The following is a 20,278-nucleotide window of genomic DNA, read 5'->3' on the forward strand; positions in this document are numbered from 1 at the left end:
GTGAAGAACATTATAGGTCTGCGTTACCTGTGATTAGTACCTCAGTGTGAGGAACGCTGTGGATGTGCGTTATCTGTCCGTAGGTTTAACCTCAAAGTGCCCTACACGTGACCCCTGGGTGGTGCTAAGAAAGCAACAACATTGGCAGCCAGGCAATCCTTGGGATCTCCTGGCTTAAAACATATCACAATGGCAAGACTTCATGGAAACGGTCCTTATAAGGACCAACAACAACAATATAGGAGACTAGGTCGAAGTATTCAAATAATGCAGATCAAAGTGTCAGTTTTTATCAAGATTATCTCTGGAAAACAATATTGATGTGATTGCTTTGCAGGAAACTCACGTAGCAAACGAAGACCAATTGCGTACCAGAGGTAAAATACCAGGTTATGAACTTCCAGGTGCAACATTCCATCATGCTTATGGAAGTGCAACATATATACGAAATACAGTAGAGAATGCTTCCCTGATCTCTACAAGCACAAGAGATGATGTCAATTCCATTGTAATCAAGATAGGAGATGTTACAGTCATCAATATCTATAAACCTCCTGCTACCATCTGGCCAGCACATGTCATTCAAGCATACCCTCACCCAACTGTCTATCTAGGTGACTTTAACAGTCACCATGAGCAATGGGGATATTCTGTGACTGATTCCAATGGAGACGCTTTGACTTCGTGGGCTGAGGAGCACAATTTCCATCTTCTTTATGACTCTAAAGATCGGCGTACTTTCAGATCAGCTGCTTGGAGGAGAGAGTATAATCCTGATTTATGCTATGTGTCTACCGACTGCAATACTGTTCCTCTACCAACCATGCGAAGAGTTCTCCCTGATTTTCCCCATAGCCAACATCGACCAGTTGTAGTGGAAATTGGAATTAAAGTTCCAATAGTATCCTCAATTCCTCATCCACGCTGGAACTTTCAGAGAGCAAATTGGATTTGCTATGCTGAACACCTTGATAAGTGCCTAGGATGGATTCCACCTGTAAAAGACAACTATGAGAGATTTATTGGTGCTATAAAAAGCACAGCAAAGAAGTTAATACCTAGAGGCTACCGAAAGGAATATATCCCTGGTTGGAATGAAAACAGTGATATTCTCTACCAAGAGTTCCTTACAACTGGTGACCCGTGCATAGCAGATGAATTAATCCACAGTCTGGATGCTGCCCGCAGGCAGAAATGGACAGAAACAGTTGTAAACCTTGACTTCAAACGCTCAAGTCGAAAAGCATGGTCCATTCTAAGAAAGCTAGGAGAGGGGTGTCGGATAGATCGAATTAGTTCTCCAGTAACTCCGGATATGGTTGCAGCACAGATTGTGAGCAATTCACAAGCTCCAGAAGATCGGGATCATACTACACGGATAAAACGTGAACTGAAAACATTGAGGGCAACCATTCCAGAAGAGAGTACTTATTCCAAACCATTCACTCCACAAGATATATCAAATGCCTTACAAGGTATGAAGTCAGGCAAAGCCCCTGGGTTTGATGGCATTCACCCTGAATTTCTGTTACACTGTGGAAAATATGCTAGAATATGGCTTGCTAAATTCTACTCTGACATCCTGCAGAGAGGGTCTATCCCTCGGCTTATGAAACGGACGAAGATCATTGCTATCCTAAAACCAGGAAAATCTAACGATCAACCCAAAAATTACCGTCCAATTGCTCTTCTGAGCATAATATACAAACTTCTGGAAAGGCTAATCTATAACAGAATTAGTTCCGTCATTTTTCAAAATTTGCCTGTTGAACAAGCAGGGTTCCAACCAAACCGCAGCTGTACAGATCAGGTTTTGTCACTAACAACATTTATTGAGGCAGGCTTTCAAAAACAACTGAAAACTTCTGTGGCATTTATTGATTTGACTGCAGCTTATGACACTGTGTGGAAACAAGGACTTATCTACAAACTATTACGTGTTTTGCCATATAAGAAGATTGCACGACTTATTGATAGCATGCTCACCAAGAGGAAGTTTCGTGTAATACTGGGAAATGGCACTAGCAGTGAGAAAACTCTAAACAATGGCCTTCCCCAAGGTTCTGTATTAGCTCCTCTGCTTTTCAACCTGTACATAGCTGATATACCTGAAACTAGCTCTAGGAAATTCGGATATGCTGATGATTGGGCTCTGGCAGTACAAGATAAATTCATGGAAAACACTGAAGAAACACTGACGGCTGATCTTACCACCTTGGGACAGTACTTTTGCAAATGGAGATTACAACTGAATCCAAATAAAAGTGAAGTTACATGTTTTCACCTTAGCAACAAAATGGCCAATAGTGAACTGAAGGTTCAGTTTGAGAACACTTGTCTTGCCCACAACAGATATCCACAATATCTAGGGATTACTCTTGACAGAACTCTGTCCTTCAAGAAACATCTTCAGAATACGGCTGCTAAGTTACGATGAAGAAACAACATCTTACAGAAGCTGTGTGGAACCACCTGGGGATCATTAGCATCTACCCTACGGTCTTCAGCTCTTGGTCTTGTATACTCTGCTTCAGAATACTGCTCATCAATATGGCTGAACAGCAGTCACACGAAATTAATTGACACTCAGCTGAATCACACTATGCGTATGATATCAGAGACAATTAGATCTACTCCCACTTTCTGGCTACCTGTTCTATCCCATATTCCACCACCTCACCTCCGCCGAGAAAATGCTCTCCTACGAGATTATAAGAAAATAACTAACAACAGTCAGTTGCCAATTCATGGCGACATGAATGATGTTCTTATTAACAGGCTAAAATCAAGGCGCCCACCTGTTAGAACAGCCAGAAACCTAGCAGACGCTAACTTTAATCTGCTTCAGGCCTGGAAGCAAGTATGGATATCCAGTGCTCCATCGGAATATCACTATCTACCATGGCTGAAAAACAAACCAGAGGGTTTTGATCTTCCACGGAAGACCTGGACAACTATCAACAGGATTCGCACTGGCCATGGCAGATGTGGCGACTCCCTCCATAAATGGGGAATACTTAATTCGGCAGCGTGCAGTTGTGGTGCTGTGAAGCAAACAGTTCGGCACATTGTGGAGCAGTGTCCTCTCACTGCCTACCAGGGAAACCCAAGAGACTTTTTTCTGCTCTCACCCTTGTGTGTTGAATATGTAAATAATTTGAACCTGTAAATACTTCAAATTGTAAATATTATTTATTATTATTGTATCTATAATGTGATGTGTTAGCCATACGCTAAATAAAACCACGATGTGAAGAACATTATAGGTCTGCGTTACCTGTGATTAGTACCACTGTGAGAGGAACGCTATGGATGTGCGTTATCTGTGATTAGTACCACGATGTGAAGAACATTATAGGTCTGCGTTATCTGTGATTAGTACCTCAGTGTGAGGAACGCTATGGACGTGCGTTATTTGTGATTAGTACCACTGTGAGAGGAACGCTATGGATGTGCGTTATCTGTGATTAGTACCACGATGTGAAGAACATTATAGGTCTGCGTTATCTGTGATTAGTACCTCAGTGTGAGGAACGCTATGGACGTGCGTTATGTGTGATCAGTACCACGATGTGAAGAACATTATAGGTCTGCGTTATCTGTGATTAGTACCTCAATGTGAGGAACGCATGGATGTGCGTTATCTGTGATCAGTACCATGATGTGAAGAACATTATAGGTCTGCGTTACCTGTGATTAGTACCACGATGTGAAGAACATTATAGGTCTGCGTTATCTGTGATTAGTACCACTGTGTGAGGAACGCTATGGACGTGCATGAAGAACACCATCGTTGTACTTTACCAGCTATTAGAACCATTATGAGGGACCGGTGACCTGGATTTTGGAACGCTTCGGACAACAAGCATAATCGATTTAGGATTTTGCTTTGGTCGCAGCCCCTTGTTCAGTTTATACAATTTTTTAAAGTTATATCATGGGAGGGTGAAGGAATTGCTGGTCGGATCACTGATTATTTTAAGTTCATAATCATTGATCATCCTCATCTTTATGAATTCTAGTCAGTGGATGGATTTTGAAGTATTTTCATTTTCAATGTTATGAGTTGGATCATATTCACTCATTGTTCATCATCATGTTTTGAATTCTGATCAGCCGGTGAAATTTGGAATTTTAATTTTTATTACTAGAGGGTGGATTTTTATGCATTAAAAGGTAGAACCCCTATAAAACATGTTACTCTTGTTACATTATGGAAGAGCGGGTGGCCGACACTTCCTTATAACCAAATTAGTTTGCAATCTAACCTGTTACTGCATAACAATACGGGCTTTATTTATCACATTTCATCTCATCTCCTACCATTAGGGGCCGGTGACCTAGTTAGGCCCCTTTAAACAACAAGCATTATCATCAGTATCTAGAAGACATAAACCAGTGTGTCCCCTTCACAGTTAAACCACGATTTGGATTTCACCTTCGCGGAACAGGTTCCGTAATAAATCGATTATCAATGAATCGTACTGAAGATTCAACGAATGGAATTTATTATTAAAACTGTGGAATTTCATCTAACTGCCTTCTCCTCGAGCGGAACTCCAATAAGGGAGCAGCTCTGTTCCGAGAGATATCATTCTCCCCTCCCGCCCTTCCAACTCCCAATCCCTTTGTCAAACATTGAGGGAATCCAATTCTGTATCCAAATGCATATACACTTTGATGAAAACGTAAGACATATGTGCACTGTAAGATTTGAATCACATTTTATGGGAATGAAAAGACGTAAAATATCTAACCTGTCTCTGTAGCCTTGATGTTATAAATGTGTGACTCGGTGATTGAGGGAAATGACCATTAAAAGTAAATAACATCAGTTTAAAATGTTGCTTAAGATTGAAAAAAAGAGACGACATAAGAATCAGGAATGTTGATCAAAGTGATGATGATGTTTGGGGTTTAAGGGGAGGGGGACGACATTATGGGGTGAGTGACATAAATATTGGTAAGATTTGAACTAGAATATCTTGCACCATTTTTTCAATATAACTTCAAAACTCTCAAAATAGTTAAACTTGTACTTCTTATTAACTGATAGCATCCTAGAAGTTTTCAATGTTACTAGAAAATAGTGTTGTTCTATATTTTTTAGACATAGTACAATTCAATTTTTAGTATGCATCCCAAATTTCAGGTACACTTTTCTAGGTAATGGCTGTACTTCAGGAAGTAAAATTTCAGAATCGTGCCTCATAGGCTTGGTGTGTGATAATAACTTTGGTTAGAACATCTTTTTTGCTATTTGCTTTACGTCGCACCGACACAGATAAGTCTTGTGGCGACGATGGGATAGGAAAGGCCTAGGAACGGGAAGGAAGCGGCCGTGGCCTTAATTAAGGTACAGCCCCAACACTTGCCTGATGTGAAAATGGGAAACCACGGAAAACCATCTTCAGGGCTGCCAACAGTGGGATTCGAAACCACTATCTCCAGATTACTGGATACTGACCGCACTTAAGCGACTGCAGCTATCGAGCTCGGTATTATGAAAATAAAAAAAGCCCTGTGGGTCACTGAAGAATGAATTTAATTAAAGTCTGATTAACAGATGACAGTACAAATAAATAGAATGTTTAATTTCTGCTCTGTATATTTAATAGTTTCTTAGTAAAGTGTGCCTGAAATTTGGGATGAATACTAACAATTATATTGTACTATATTAAAAAATATTCTCAACTACGTTTCCTAGTCATTTTAAAAACTTTTAGAATGATAACAGTTAATAGAAGTACAATTTTATCTGTTCTGCGAATTTTAAATTTATATTGCCAAAATGGAGCAAGATATTCAACTTCAAATCTTACCTATTTTTATGTCACTTTTCTCTGTAATGCCGTCCCCCTCCTATTAAAGGGACCAGGGACCTAACAGCTAGGTGCAGGAATGAAATGAAATGATAATTAAAAGTTCAACATGTATCCACTGACTAGGATCTAAAACGAATGATGAAAAAAAGACCATGAATCCATAACAGTGCAATGATGCTTGTCCAAAGACATCCAAAATCCAGGTCTTCGGTCCGTCATAATAGTACTAATCACTTGAGAGGCAGAACCATGGTGTTCCTTCTATAGTAGTACTAATCACAAGTTACGTATACTTGTGTTGCTCACATAGTGGTACTAAGCACAGGCTTCGTATACTCCTAGTGTTGCTGACATAGTGGTACTAATCTCAGGGTACGTATACTCCTAGTGTTGCTCACATAGTGGTACTAATCTCAGGGTACGTATACTCCTCGTGTTGCTCACATAGTGGTACTAATCTCAGGGTACGTATACTCCTCGTGTTGCTCACATAGTGGTACTAATCTCAGGCTACGTATACTCCTAGTGTTGCTGACATAGTGGTACTAAGCACAGGCTACGTATACTCCTCGTGTTGCTCACATAGTGGTACTAATCTCAGGCTACGTATACTCCTCGTGTTGCTCACATAGTGGTACTAATCTCAGGCTACGTATACTCCTCGTGTTGCTCACATAGTGGTACTAATCTCAGGCTACGTATACTCCTCGTGTTGCTCACATAGTGGTACTAATCTCAGGCTACGTATACTCCTCGTGTTGCTCACACAGTGGTACTAATCTCAGGCTACGTATACTCCTCGTGTTGCTCACATAGTGGTACTAATCTCAGGCTACGTATACTCCTCGTGTTGCTCACATAGTGGTACTAATCTCAGGCTACGTATACTCCTCGTGTTGCTCACATAGTGGTACTAATCTCAGGCTACGTATACTCCTCGTGTTGCTCACATAGTGGTACTAATCTCAGGCAACGTATACTCCTAGTGTTGCTCACATAGTGGTACTAATCTCAGGCTACGTATACTCCTCGTGTTGCTCACATAGTGGTACTAATCTCAGGCTACGTATACTCCTCGTGTTGCTCACATAGTGGTACTAATCTCAGGCAACGTATACTCCTAGTGTTGCTCACATAGTGGTACTAATCTCAGGCTACGTATACTCCTAGTGTTGCTCACATAGTGGTACTAATCTCAGGCTACGTATACTCCTCGTGTTGCTCACACAGTAGTACTAATCTCAGGGTACGTATACTCCTCGTGTTGCTCACACAGTGGTACTAATCTCAGGCTACGTATACTCCTAGTGTTGCTCACACAGTGGTACTAATCTCAGGCTACGTATACTCCTCGTGTTGCTCACATAGTGGTACTAATCTCAGGCTACGTATACTCCTAGTGTTGCTCACATAGTGGTACTAATCTCAGGCTACGTATACTCCTCGTGTTGCTCACATAGTAGTACTAATCTCAGGCAACGTATACTCCTAGTGTTGCTCACATAGTGGTACTAATCTCAGGCTACGTATACTCCTAGTGTTGCTCACATAGTGGTACTAATCATAGGCAATGTAGGCCCACATTGTATCACACAGTATGGTACCACCCACAGGTAACACAGACCTATGGTGTTTATTGATGATGATGATGATGATGCTTGTTGTTTAAAGGGGCCTAACATCGAGGTCATCGGCCCTATGGTGTTTCTAACATAATAGTTCTGATCACAGGCAGTGCAGGCACATGGTGTTCCTCACATAGTAGTACTACTCATAGGTAACGCAGACCCATTCCAGCTCAGCACTCGGGACCTTCCCGCGCTAGGCACTAGTCTGTGCCGCCGAGTGCCCACTCCACCGCCCTTGTTGGGTGCACACGGTGGCACTAATCACAGGTAGCGCCCAGAGCTATGTGCTCCTTACATTACAAGGGCTGCACCCGGATAGAAATAGCCACAAGAAATTATTATCCTCACCTGGTGGTACTAATCACGAGTTCTTTTATTTTTTGCTATTTGTTTTACGTCGCACCGACACGGATAGGTCTTATGGCGACGATGGGATAGGAAAGACCTAGGAATGGGAAGGAAGCGGTCGTGGCCTTAAGGTACAGCCTGATGTGAAAATGGGAAAATACGGAAAACCATCTTCAGGGTTGCCGGTAGTGGAGTTCGAACCTACTATCTCCCAGATACAAGCTCACATCTGCGCGCTCCTAACCGCACGGCCAACACGCCCGGTAATCACAAGTTCTAAGTCCGTCATCGCTTGGTCACCTCTTACGACAGACAGGGATAACATGGGTATATCGTCGTTGCCGGGACAAAACCTCCTACGTGATAATATTTTTGGAGATATACTGACCCGCATCACATACATTATGAAGAACGAGAATGCCTTGACAATATTCACACAATATTGCATCTTAGATGACAGAACCTTACCGGCCAAAGTTGTAAGCTAAAATATTTCACATAGGAGGTTTTCTCCCGGCAGCGACGATATTATTCGTCTACGTCCCCACTCACAGTGGATGCTAACCAACGTGAAGAGCATACTGGAGAGTTTAGGATTCGGAAATTATTGGCAGAAAGACTTCGATATGCTTGGGAAATAGCTGAAATAAACAAATGATTCTTGTATGGCTTAGGAATATTCAAATACAGTCCTTTGTGTCCGAATGAGGAAGCAGAGCAGAATTCAATAGGGCAAGTCACGGTATGAACATACATGTAAATAGGAGAGAAACACAAGTTATAATTTGATGTATGATAGGAATTTATGAAAATAAGGGAAGGATCAGGGAAAAGTATACAGTAAGATGTCTGCTCTGTGGATAGAATGAGGACGAATTGCAATTGCCGTGATCTTTTAAAGGCCAGATAGCTAAGGTTGGACCATAAATCTGCATTATTTATTTATTTATTCTAAACACAGTCGAAGGAGGGCCATTTTTCACGAATATAGCAAATTTCAATTAGTATAATAACGTAACGCCAGCCCGCGGTGTAGGGGTAGCATGCCTACCTCTTACCCGGAGGCCCCGGGTTCGATTCCCGGCCATATCACGGATTTTTACCTGGATGTGATGGCTGGTTCTAGGTTCACTCAGCCTACGCGATTGCAATTGAGGAGGTATCGGACGGTGAGATGGCGGCTCCAAGAATGACGGCCGAGAGCATTCGACGTGCTGAGCACACGACACCTCGTGATCTGCAGGCTTTCGGGCTGAGAAGAGCAGCGGTTGCTTGGTAGGCCAAGGCCCTTTCAGGGCTATAGTGCCATGAGGTTAACGGTTAGTAATTAGTGGAGTGAGACTGCAAGGAATTTCATTGGCTTTCGCTTAAGCGCAGATCCACTGTTCGGCACATTATTTGTTCCTTCCCGCTTAAACCATCTAAAAGTTCTTCAATACCTTTATGCTCAGATTATATGCCTCACTGGAGTTTTAAAGAGCTTTCTCGAAAAGAGACTGCATTTTCTCTCTGTCCTTACAAATTGTAGAAATCGTTCAGTGCGATATGCCTAATTCCTTTCCGATGATGATATTTGTTTTCCAAGTTTCTAATCGCTCTATTTATTATGTGTGACTTTTCATCAATATTAAGGGGAGACCTACACCTTTGAATATAGAAAAATGGGGTGTATTAAAGTTTTTTCTGCAGCAATGGAAATGAATACTGAGTGGAAACTTAGTATGACAAATACATTATTCCGTAATAATATGTCTACATATTTAGAAACAATATAAACCTATGCCGTTGTATATGATTAATAAAGCCCCGATTTTTATGCAGTAACAGGTTAGACTGCAAACTAATTTAGTTAGTAGGAATTGTCGGCCACACGCTCTTCCATAATGTAGCAAGAGTAACATAAATTATAGGGGTTCTGATGGGTCGTACCCCGAATGTTCATGAAAACCTCATAGCATAGACGTTGTGAAGGTAGACTATACTTGTTACTCGCTTCAGTAAGTTGCATTCTTACCTATTAATGCATACAAATCCGGGCTCTAATGATTAATTATTCAGAATGGCGGTGTATCATGGTCACTATTTTCCAGTTTCCCTATTTTTCTACAATTCTGTTCTTATTATGATTAGTAATATTATAGCTACAACCTGTGTTAGAATCAGTGAAGTCCATCAAGTATAAATACAATTTTCGTGAATTTATTTTCAAATAGTCCATTTTCATTAATTTTCTTTTGAAAATATAATTTTATAACTTAACCAATGGAGCTAGCTCAATAATTCTAGTATAGCTGCTTCTTCTTCTTCTGTATGAAGTATACATGCATGCAACATTTCATCTTAATATCTTAAAAACTGTCGGAGTTAACGGGGAAACGAGCAACAAACTTTTCGATAAAGGGCTTGCTTGGGTGACAAGGCTTCACGTTTTAGCTCATAACTCCGAAAGTATTGGCGATATTAATAAAAATTCTGCACTGTTATAAAGAGAAAAGATCAATTTCTTTGGGACATCTTCAAAGCGATGCTTGCCTCGAATATTAAACAGGCGGACTGTTTTGAAATCTACAATAGTAAGCGTTATATTGTTGTCAGCAGTCCCCATATACGTAACAAACAACTTTGGACGTTATATCCGATATGTCGTAATAAGCGATGTCGCTATACATGGTTTCGACTTTAAGTTAATCGTTATCACTTTACGTATGATTGATAGAAACACGTATTTATGATAATTTGATTTTTACCTAAGGGAAATTTGGCGTGATTTCTTAATTATCTTTATCTTCCAGTTTCTACTCAAAATTCTGGTTCATAAAGTACCTGTCCCATTATCAGTGCATCCTCTTATAGTGACCATCAGGCAGGATGAAATCTCCAGCATGGCCGTCCTTTAAAGAATAAGAAAAGAACCTCACATGTTGTACACATTCTCCCGGTCACTAGCTAGCACCACTCGTGCGTGGAATCCCTCTAAAGCTGGTGTGTTGTGGGTTGCCTACAGAATCCCAGTTAAGGCGCTGAACCTTGTCCGGCTTAGTTAGGATGCACAAGGGGGCCAGAATGCTGTTCCCTATCGGAGTGCAGAGGTTCATTATGGTCTGCGCGTGTAGTCCACTGTTAAATGTTTGGAGAGCAAGAGGAGGTAATGTTAATGATGCGGGCTGCTTTGAATATTGAGTCTACTAGAGCAACCTCGTGTGAATAGAGTCCTAATAACTGTTCTTGATTCATTTTGACACTCTAATGTCTTGTTTGAACTAATTGTTCGAGAGCGTATGGGAATGCAAATTTATTCCATTCTAATCAGAAGCACATTCACTTGTAGCTGGGTTCATATAAGGACCATTGAAATAAAAATATCAAATTAACGTCGATCAACGTTAATACATCGTGTAAGAACTTTCGTTCTAATAGCAACGTATAAATTACATTACTGACCTAGTGTAGAGTTCGGATTTTTATGCGGTAATAGGTTAGAATGCAAACGTACTGAAACGAGTATTGTCTACTCTGCACAACGGTTATGCTATGCGTTTGGCATAAACATTAGGGGTTTGGTCCATCAGAGGCCCTAGAATTTGTTACTCTCGACATGTTACGGAAGAGCGGACAAGTTGACATTTCCTAATAGCCAAGTCGCATCACTAACGTATGAAACGATCAACTGAGTATGACAGTCCAGAATTTAACTTGCGGTCCCACATTCCGCGCACTTGGTATTGTGCATTGTATTTTCACAAAATTGTTTGCACCTACGTAATACAACATATTTATAAATATATATTTTCGATACAGTGGAAGATTTTTTGGTGTTTAAAGCCTACGAAATAAGTTTCACCCATTTCGATCTGGGCCTGAATATTCGTAAGAAAGGTTCCGAACTGGGCATTTTTAAAGGTTTTAAATATTTTATATCCCAATACCTATAGGAGATATTTGCATTTTTTCTTTGTGCTTGCTTGAACATGTATTTATTTATTTATTTATTTATTTATTTATTTATTTATTTATTTATTTATTTATTTATTTATTTATTTTTCCGCTGCGCACTGCAGGATTTCTAATCCCAATTACAATGGCAATTGTTTACCTGTGTTCACTTTTCGGTGATTCAAATCAGTCTAATTATCTACTATCTAAACTATCCTAATGTTATATTTACCGAGCCCGATAGCAGCAGTCGCTTAAGTGCGGCCTATCCATTATTCGGGAGATAGTGGGTTCGAACTCCACCGTCGGCAACTTGTGGTTTCCCATTTTCACACCATGCAAATGCTGGGGCTGTACCTTAATTAAATCCACGGCCACTCCCTTCCCACTTCTAGCCCGTTCCTGTCCCATTGTCAACATAAGACCTACCAATGTTTGTGAGACGTAAAGCAACTTGTAAAAAAATATTTACAATGAGAAAGAAATCATATTTCATATCTATTCAAATTTAATCTTAAAAAACACAGATATAAAAAAAAAACTTACTTACATATTTAAATTATTATATCCTTCTAGTTCTAACACTTAATGATTATATTTATGGAGTAGTCCTTATAGTAGAAGGTTTGAAGTACATTTTTGGTTCAAATCAGCAGTATATTGTATTTTTTTTACGTCAACTAGCACTTGAAATTTTAAAATTGTTCATGTTTTATGCATGTTTAGCGAATTTAAAACAGTCTATCCGTCTACTAAGTAAGTACAGTTTTCTGAAATACTACTACGTTTACCCAATTTTGACCACGTAAAATGTGCATTGGAATTACAAAACAACAACAATAATAAAAATGATATAATAATAATAATAATAATCATAATAATAGTAATGTAGCAAGGAATAGACGCCTAGCATTCTATGGGCACGTCTACAGGATGCATCCTACGAGGTTGACCAACCGGTTTCTCAGCTACTGGCAAAATAGGTAGACCAAGTCACCATGGTTGATGGAAGTGGATAAAGATCTACAGGAACTGGGAATAACAGAAGGAATCTTAAAGGATCATAAAGTACTCAGGAAGATGCTTAAACATAAGAAGTTCCAGGACAGACTACCAAAAAAGAAGAGTGGTGCCCTTTGGACAAAGGAGAGGAAGGAACAACACAGCCTGAGGATGCGCAGGTACTGGGCAAACATCAAAGCCCATTCCAAAATGCAATAGTTGAATGTCGTGGTCCTTAGCTGGCCTATACGAAACAAGAAGAAGAATAGTAATAACAATGATGCAAATGGGAGTTCTTATGAAATTTTATTTATATATTTTTATGCTACGGTAGTGGCTCGGAAGGCAATGTTAGCGAAGATACTCAGATTAAAGATTGTATTGGACGTATATATTTATAATTTTATGCTCAAATGGGATTTTAATCGCGCGTGATTAAAAATTTTGATCCGGACACTGGGTGTTTGTGTTTGTTCTAACCCTTTCCTCGTCATATTCAGACAACACACTGCAATTGTCAAACCTTATTACGGGTTATGCTCGAAGTTAGACTGAATTGAGTTACGAGTAATTTCTTTTATTAAATAATGGTCTACATGATTTCTGTCAAAAAAGCCGTACTTTCGGAATTTCTAGAAATACAACAATTTATTTATAATCTTATTTTATTTTTAGCCACATCCGCTGTTACCGAAATCAATTTTCAACATATTTGATCGTTTTCCGTACACGGTACGTGTTGATGAGATGTTAAATACAGAACAAAAATGGCACACCGGACACCAGTTGAATCCAAACCTACCACCTCCCGATTTTGCGTTGGTTGTTCTACCAGTTGAGCTGTTAATGACAATAGAAAATAACGATAAAGTAAATCACGAAATGTAATTTGTATTTGTTATAAGAAAATGCTGTCCCCAAATTTCGCGCGCGTGTAACTATGTTCCGATTAGAAGGGCGTGCTGAGAAAAAATAATTTCAAAGTTTCTATTATTTGCTTTACATCGCAACGACACAGATAGGTTGTATGGCGAGGGTGAGATAGCAAAGTGCTAGGAGTGGGAAGTGACCGTGGCCGTGATTAAGTTACAGCCCCAGCATTTGCATAGTGTGAAAATGGGAAACCACGGAAAACCATGTTCAGGGCTTCTGGATGAAAGGTCAAAGCTGTGCGCCCCTAACCGCGCGGCCAAAATTTCTAAATGCTTGGTCGAGGAACCACCAACCTTAGGATATTAAGCTGGCCACATTAGTTCTGTATTTTCATTTTCAGACTGGAGATATAATTCGTTCTTAAAACATAGTCACGTACAAAGTTTAGTAAGTTAAACTCTATCATCGTTACGTACTTTATATAGCTGGACTAAGTGGGGAGGATATTTCGTTTCAGAGCAAGCTTTTGCGGCCACACAATTGGTGAGAGAACACGGTGTGGATTAGAAGAGAGCTTAGGGTTAACACCTTGCGAGCTGGACGGAGTTTTAACCGTGCACATACAAGTGAGTATTGTGTGCTTCATTTACATGTTGAATCAATGGCTACTTGCCAAGATCGGCAACCTTACCGCACGTAGCACGAGATAGCTAAATGAACCTTAACATTACTGTTGATGGTGCTGTTTGGGTCTTCAGTTCATAGACTGGTCTCATGCCACCCTGTCATGTATTAACTTGTTCATTTCTACGTAACGTACCACGTATTATTAAACCTTTATGTTTTCTTATATATATATATAAATGATATGAGTAAAGAAGTGGAATCACAGACAAGGCTTTTACGGATGATGTCATTCTGTATTGAGTAATAAATAAGTTACAAGATTCTGAGGAACTGGAACATGACCTCGATAATGTTGTGAGATGGAAAGAAGGCAATGGTATGATGATAAACGGGCTTGAAAGTCAGGCTGTGAGTTTCACAGATAGGAAAAGTCCTCTCAGTTTTAATTACTACATTGATGGGGTGAAAGTTTCTTATGGAAATAATTGTAAGTACGTAGGTGTTAATATCAGGAAACATCTTCATTACGGTAATCACAGGAATGGGATTGTAAATAAAGGTTGCATATCTCTACACATTGTTATGAGGGTATTTGGGGGTTGTTGTAAGGATGCAAAGAAGAGGGCATATAAGTCTCTGTTAAGTCCCCAACTAGAGTATGGTTCCAGTGTATGGGAACCTCACCAGGATTACGTGTTTCAAGAACTGGAGGAAATCTAAAGCAAAACAGCTCGATTTGTTCTGGGTGATTTACGACTAAAGAGTAGCGTTACGAAAATGTTGCAAAGTTTGGGCTGGGAAGACTTGGGAGAAAGAAGACGAGCTGCTCGACTAAGTGGCATGTTCCGAGCTGTCAGTGGAGATATGACGTGGAATTACATTAGTAAACGAATAAGTTTGAGTGGTGTCTTTAAAAGCAGGAATCATCACAGTTTGAAGATAAAGTTGGAATTCAAAAGGACAAATTGGGGAAAATATTCGTTTATAGGAAGGGGAGTTAGGGATTGGAATAACTTAACAAGGTAGGGTAAGGTAAGGTAAGGTAAGGGTTATTCTGCCCGAAGGGAGGTCCGAACCTTCGCAGAGGTGTTCCTGAGCCGGAGTTTACGTGCGGTAGGGTGGCCAGTTCCTTTCCGCTCCTCCATTCCCTTACCCCCCACCAACAGCGCGTGACAACCCATCCAACTCCTGGCCACGCCCAATGTTGCTTAACTTCGGAGATGTCACGGAATCCTGTGTTTCAACACGGCTACGGCCGTTGGCAGCTTAACAAGGGAGATGGTTAATAAATTTACAATTACTTTGCAATGATTTAAGAAAGGCTAGGAAAACAGCAGATAGGGAATCTGCCACCTGGGCGAGTGCTGTAAATGCGGATCAGTGCTGATTGATTGATTGATTGATTGAATGATTGATTGATTGATTGATTGATTCAACTACTACATCCTACATGAACTCCAAACTGTTTGTGATGTTCATACTTTGGTCAACCCCTACACCGCCTATATCTTCTTCTCGTCAAATTTTGCCAAATTGTTCTGCTCACACCAATTCGATTCAGTCTGTCTTCATTCGTGTTTCCGATTTACCCGTTCTTCTGTAACACCACATTTCATAAGCTTCAATTCTCTTTCATTTTGAGCTACGTATCTTCCATGTTTCACCTCCATACAATGCCACGCTCTTGAAAAACGTATTTCTAATTCCTATACCAGTCTTCAAAGTGAGCAAATTACTTCCTTGCTTGTGCTAGTCTGCATTTTGTCCTCCTTACCCCTGCCGTCGTTATTTTACTACCCTAGTAAACAATATTCATCTACTTCCTTTAAAACTTCAATTCCTAATCTAATATTTCCTGCACAACCTGATCTTATTCGACGTCTGTTTTGAATTTGTTAATTTGAATCTTGTACCCCTTCTCCAAGAGTCTGTCCATTCCATTTGGCAATATCTCCACATCTTCTGCAGATTTAGATAAAATAGCAATAGAACAGAATACTCCCATCCCCTTGTTGGGGGTCATCTGACACTAGGAGAGAGCACTCCTTTATTGCAATTCATTAAAGTTTAATACACCTATTACATTTTCCTCTTATCATTGTTTGACTATTACTACACTAAATATAATTTATATTGTCCTAGACGTTAACAATGCTATATTGTCTAGGACAGCATGCATTGTTTAACGGCTGAATTATAAATAGATGATAGTGACACGACTACAAAACAATTTATATATTATTACAATAACCTACCATTAATTATATCCATTATTCTAGGATACGCAGGACTCTTTATCCTTCAATACTCTTCTTTGTATTTGTTTTGGTTTTTTTAATTTCCTTTTACCACATACTTTCTTAAATTATGAAAAAATCCTATTCTCTCCGGTGTAATACATTCTTTATTTTAGCAATGGTATGGAATTCTCTTTCAGTGTTTTTGTTTTATATTCCCTTACCAGATATTTTATTCTTAGTGCTTCGCTTATCCTACGAACTCTTCATAGATGCGCTTCTTTCATTTTTCTCTACAGAGTAGACACTGATTTCCGTTATTTCACTCTCTCTGACACTTATGATAAAGTAACAATACCATGGGGAAATCTTAAGACTATGGATTTCTTCTCATTGGATTGTGATTCATTTCCCTAATTCCTCTTTGACTTCATTTGCAGCATTTCAGTGTAAACACTGACAAGGAGTGAGAATTTGCATCCTTGCCTCACTCCTTTCTGTAATGCTGCTTGATTTTCATGCATGTCGATTGTTATCAGTGCAGACTTATTTTAGTACAGATTGTAGGTATCTTTGATATTGTCTGACTGCTTGGCTGAACGAGACAGAGGGTCCCGGGTTCGATTCAGGGCTTAGGCTGTGCTTTTAGCCGCCTTTGTTTAATTGCTCTCGTTCGAGTCTGCGTGTAATGTTCGTCTAAATACTTACCTCCTCGACCCCAAGAAATCGGCCCTCCGAGGATCAGGCGGAAGCACGTCGGCCTCTCACAGCTGGGTTCCGTGGTTGAAATCCCGGTCATACCATGTGCGATTTATGCTGGACAAAGCAGAGGCGGAACATTTTTTTATCCGGATACTCCGGTTTTCCTGCCATCATTCATTCCAACAACACTCCCCAATATCATTTCATTTAATCTGTCATTAATTAATTATTGCCCCAGAGGAGTGCGACAGGCTTCGGCAGCCGGCACAATTCCTAACGTCGCCGCTAGATGGGACTTCATTCTTTCCATTCCTGAACGGGTCAATGACTGGAAAACAGGTTTTGAAGTGACGTACAGCTGTGCCATCAGAGTTCCATCAATCACAAGCAGCCGTGTCCTGAAGCCATACCTCGCCATGACGCGAGAGTAGCACCACTGTGCCTCTCCAAAACATTGGAAGACTGGGACCTCTCCTAAGGTCACCGCCATAGTCACAGACTATGGTCATCCCAGGTAGGGTAGAACCGCGATTCACCTCTGAACACAATGCGTCGTCATTCTTCAGCAGCCCATCCTTCCCAGTCACGGCTCCACTTCAAACGCAGCCGTTTGCATTGTGGTGTTAACGGCAGTCTATTCATGGTACGGTAATTCTCTATTCCGGCTGCTACTAGTCTGCGGGATCACATAGAATGTTGAAGAGAGTCCATTACTTGTTCTCGGATGGCAAACGCAGATGCGAAGGAGTTACGATGTGCTTGGTGCACAATACGGCGATCCTCCCTTGTGGCCAGACGTGATCGGCCGGAAACCACGTTCTGCTACCACTTGTTACAGAAATTTATCGTGGAACGCACAGTTAACGAAGCACGAGGGTAATGCCCCCACGCCCCCATGCAATCCATCATCGGGCCACTGTCACATCCGAATGCCCCACAAATCTGGATATTTCACGATTCGATCAGCCGGCCAAATCAAGGGCCACATGAAGTCCCTTCCAAACTCTGTCAGATACTGATAACGCTGTCTCATACGAGTACACGACGTCTCCGTGCCCTTCACAGTGATAATTGAACATCGAATGCTGTTCACTCCCCTTACATACACTACCAGACCTGGTAACAACACTAATGCACTCTGGTGGCCGTGATACCTGTCACAGAAAATTGCAACACTAATCATTTACACATTCGGCAATGGTGTGTACGTTTACGAAGTCACACTAACATCAAAACATGTATTTTGGGTTGTTCAATTTTTTTAATAGTCAGTGCATATATGGGAGGTGAATTATATTTCGACAGTAATAATATTTATTCTGATAGACTATTGAATGGGAGAAAAACACAATACTATGTGCTCATTGTTTCCTTGAGCGACTCTGCAATTGGGTGCAATCTCTTTCCCCGAACTAAATCTTTAAATGTGATTTGTGTTGCAAGAAAAGCTACCCACATCCCTGTCCTCATCTGCAGCATGCCCATATCGTAAGCAAAACACGCATACAAGCCGCAGAATGTGTCATCGACGTATGAATATTTGCCGCGACGGGAGATGGTCGCTACGTGCGGTGCGCCTCAACAATCAGGATACTTTAGATTTACTTCCCACGCTCCATCTGGTGCTCTGATCTCAGGTTGGACTCATATCTACAAACCTCCCTTACTTTAGCGAACATTCCCATTCAGAACGACCAGGAAACCATGGAAACAACACTGTGGGGCACAGTTTGACCTTGTATTACGTATCATTAGTACTGTGAGTTACGACTTTCAACGCGGTACAACTGTCATCACCGAACTCGATAGCTGCAGTCGCTTAAGTGCGGTCAGTATCCAGTATTCGGGAGATAGTAGGTTCGCAACCCACTGTCGGCAGCCCTGAAAATGGTTTTCCGTGGTTTCCCATTTTCACACCAGGCAAATGCTGGGGCTGTACCTTAATTAAGGCCACGGCCGCTTCCTTCCCACTCCTAACGCTTTCCTGTCCCATCGTCGCCATAAGACCTATCTGTGTCGGTGCGACGTAAAGCAAGTAGCAAAAAAAAAAAAAAAAAAAACTGTCATTTGTCGGTGCACAAGGCTGCCAACTTGGCAACTTGGGAACTGGGGACAAGACGATTACTGTACATTGTTAAGTTGGTTATTGACATCTGGATTGTTTAGGTCCGGCTAGTGACAAAACCATTTGACTGGGGTCAATTAAAAGGGTATGGAGGTGTAAGACATCTAGCATTCTGTAGGACGACAGCAGCGCATTCTGTGTTGGATAGTGGTAAAAAGCTGAACTAATTAAGACTTACAGATAATGCCAAAGCATTGGTCTGGATTCGTTGTGTGTGGCTAATGGCACATTGGCATCTGGATTGTTTAGGTCCGGCTAGTGACAAGAATATTGGCCTGGGGTAAAGTAAAAGGGCTATGATCTCCGTAGGTAGCACCTCGAGATCGAAACTGGACTGCATTTGATGTAACAAGTCTCCGGCAGAGACTGTGCTTTCATTCTACGAGAGTTGGTAACTGAATGCATTTCTCTTGATTGCTGGGAATGATGTCATATCCGATTATAATGTTAGCCAATGGCAATGCTGATACCTACTCAAGCAATGGAGAATAGCGTGAGATACATATCACTACGTTATAAATGTAATTTCGGCGGTGGGCTGATGGATACCTAGGCACTGCAATGGACACTTTTCTCCTCTACAAGGAATTCCACGTAATTTGCGTCATTTCTCCTCCCTTATCACACTATAAAGCTTGCGTAGCACATAATATTACCGACATTCATGATTCTCCTTTTCTTCCCTTTTTTTTTTCTTTCCAAATTCCATATCCATTCTACTAAACGTTGGCGATTACCCTTCTCTGGCTACTTTAAAGAGTTGTTCGGTGTTGCTCATGCTAGTCAAATTAGAGGACTTTGGAGCTATGATATCTGTGGTTTACCAGCTCCTCGTTCGTCTTGTAATAACAGGTGTAGTAGCTTGTTCTTTATACCTTAGAACATGGTCTAAATACGCTGATTACCTGGCTTTGATGATGTTTGCTAGCTTAAGCTCAGGTCTACTCTTCTTAACACTTAATAATTAGTTACGAAATC

General features: G+C 40.7%; 1 protein-coding gene across 1 annotated transcript in view; it reads right to left on the minus strand.

Moving 5' to 3' along the window:
* The window catches only part of LOC136884725 (uncharacterized), a 350,171-nt gene that overhangs the window by 61,325 nt on the left and 268,568 nt on the right, over positions 1-20,278 (minus strand). The gene's annotated exons all lie outside the window — the stretch shown is intronic.

The sequence above is a fragment of the Anabrus simplex genome, chromosome 13 (genome assembly GCF_040414725.1).
Source record: "Anabrus simplex isolate iqAnaSimp1 chromosome 13, ASM4041472v1, whole genome shotgun sequence".
In the NCBI taxonomy this organism is placed as follows: Eukaryota; Metazoa; Arthropoda; class Insecta; order Orthoptera; family Tettigoniidae; genus Anabrus; species Anabrus simplex.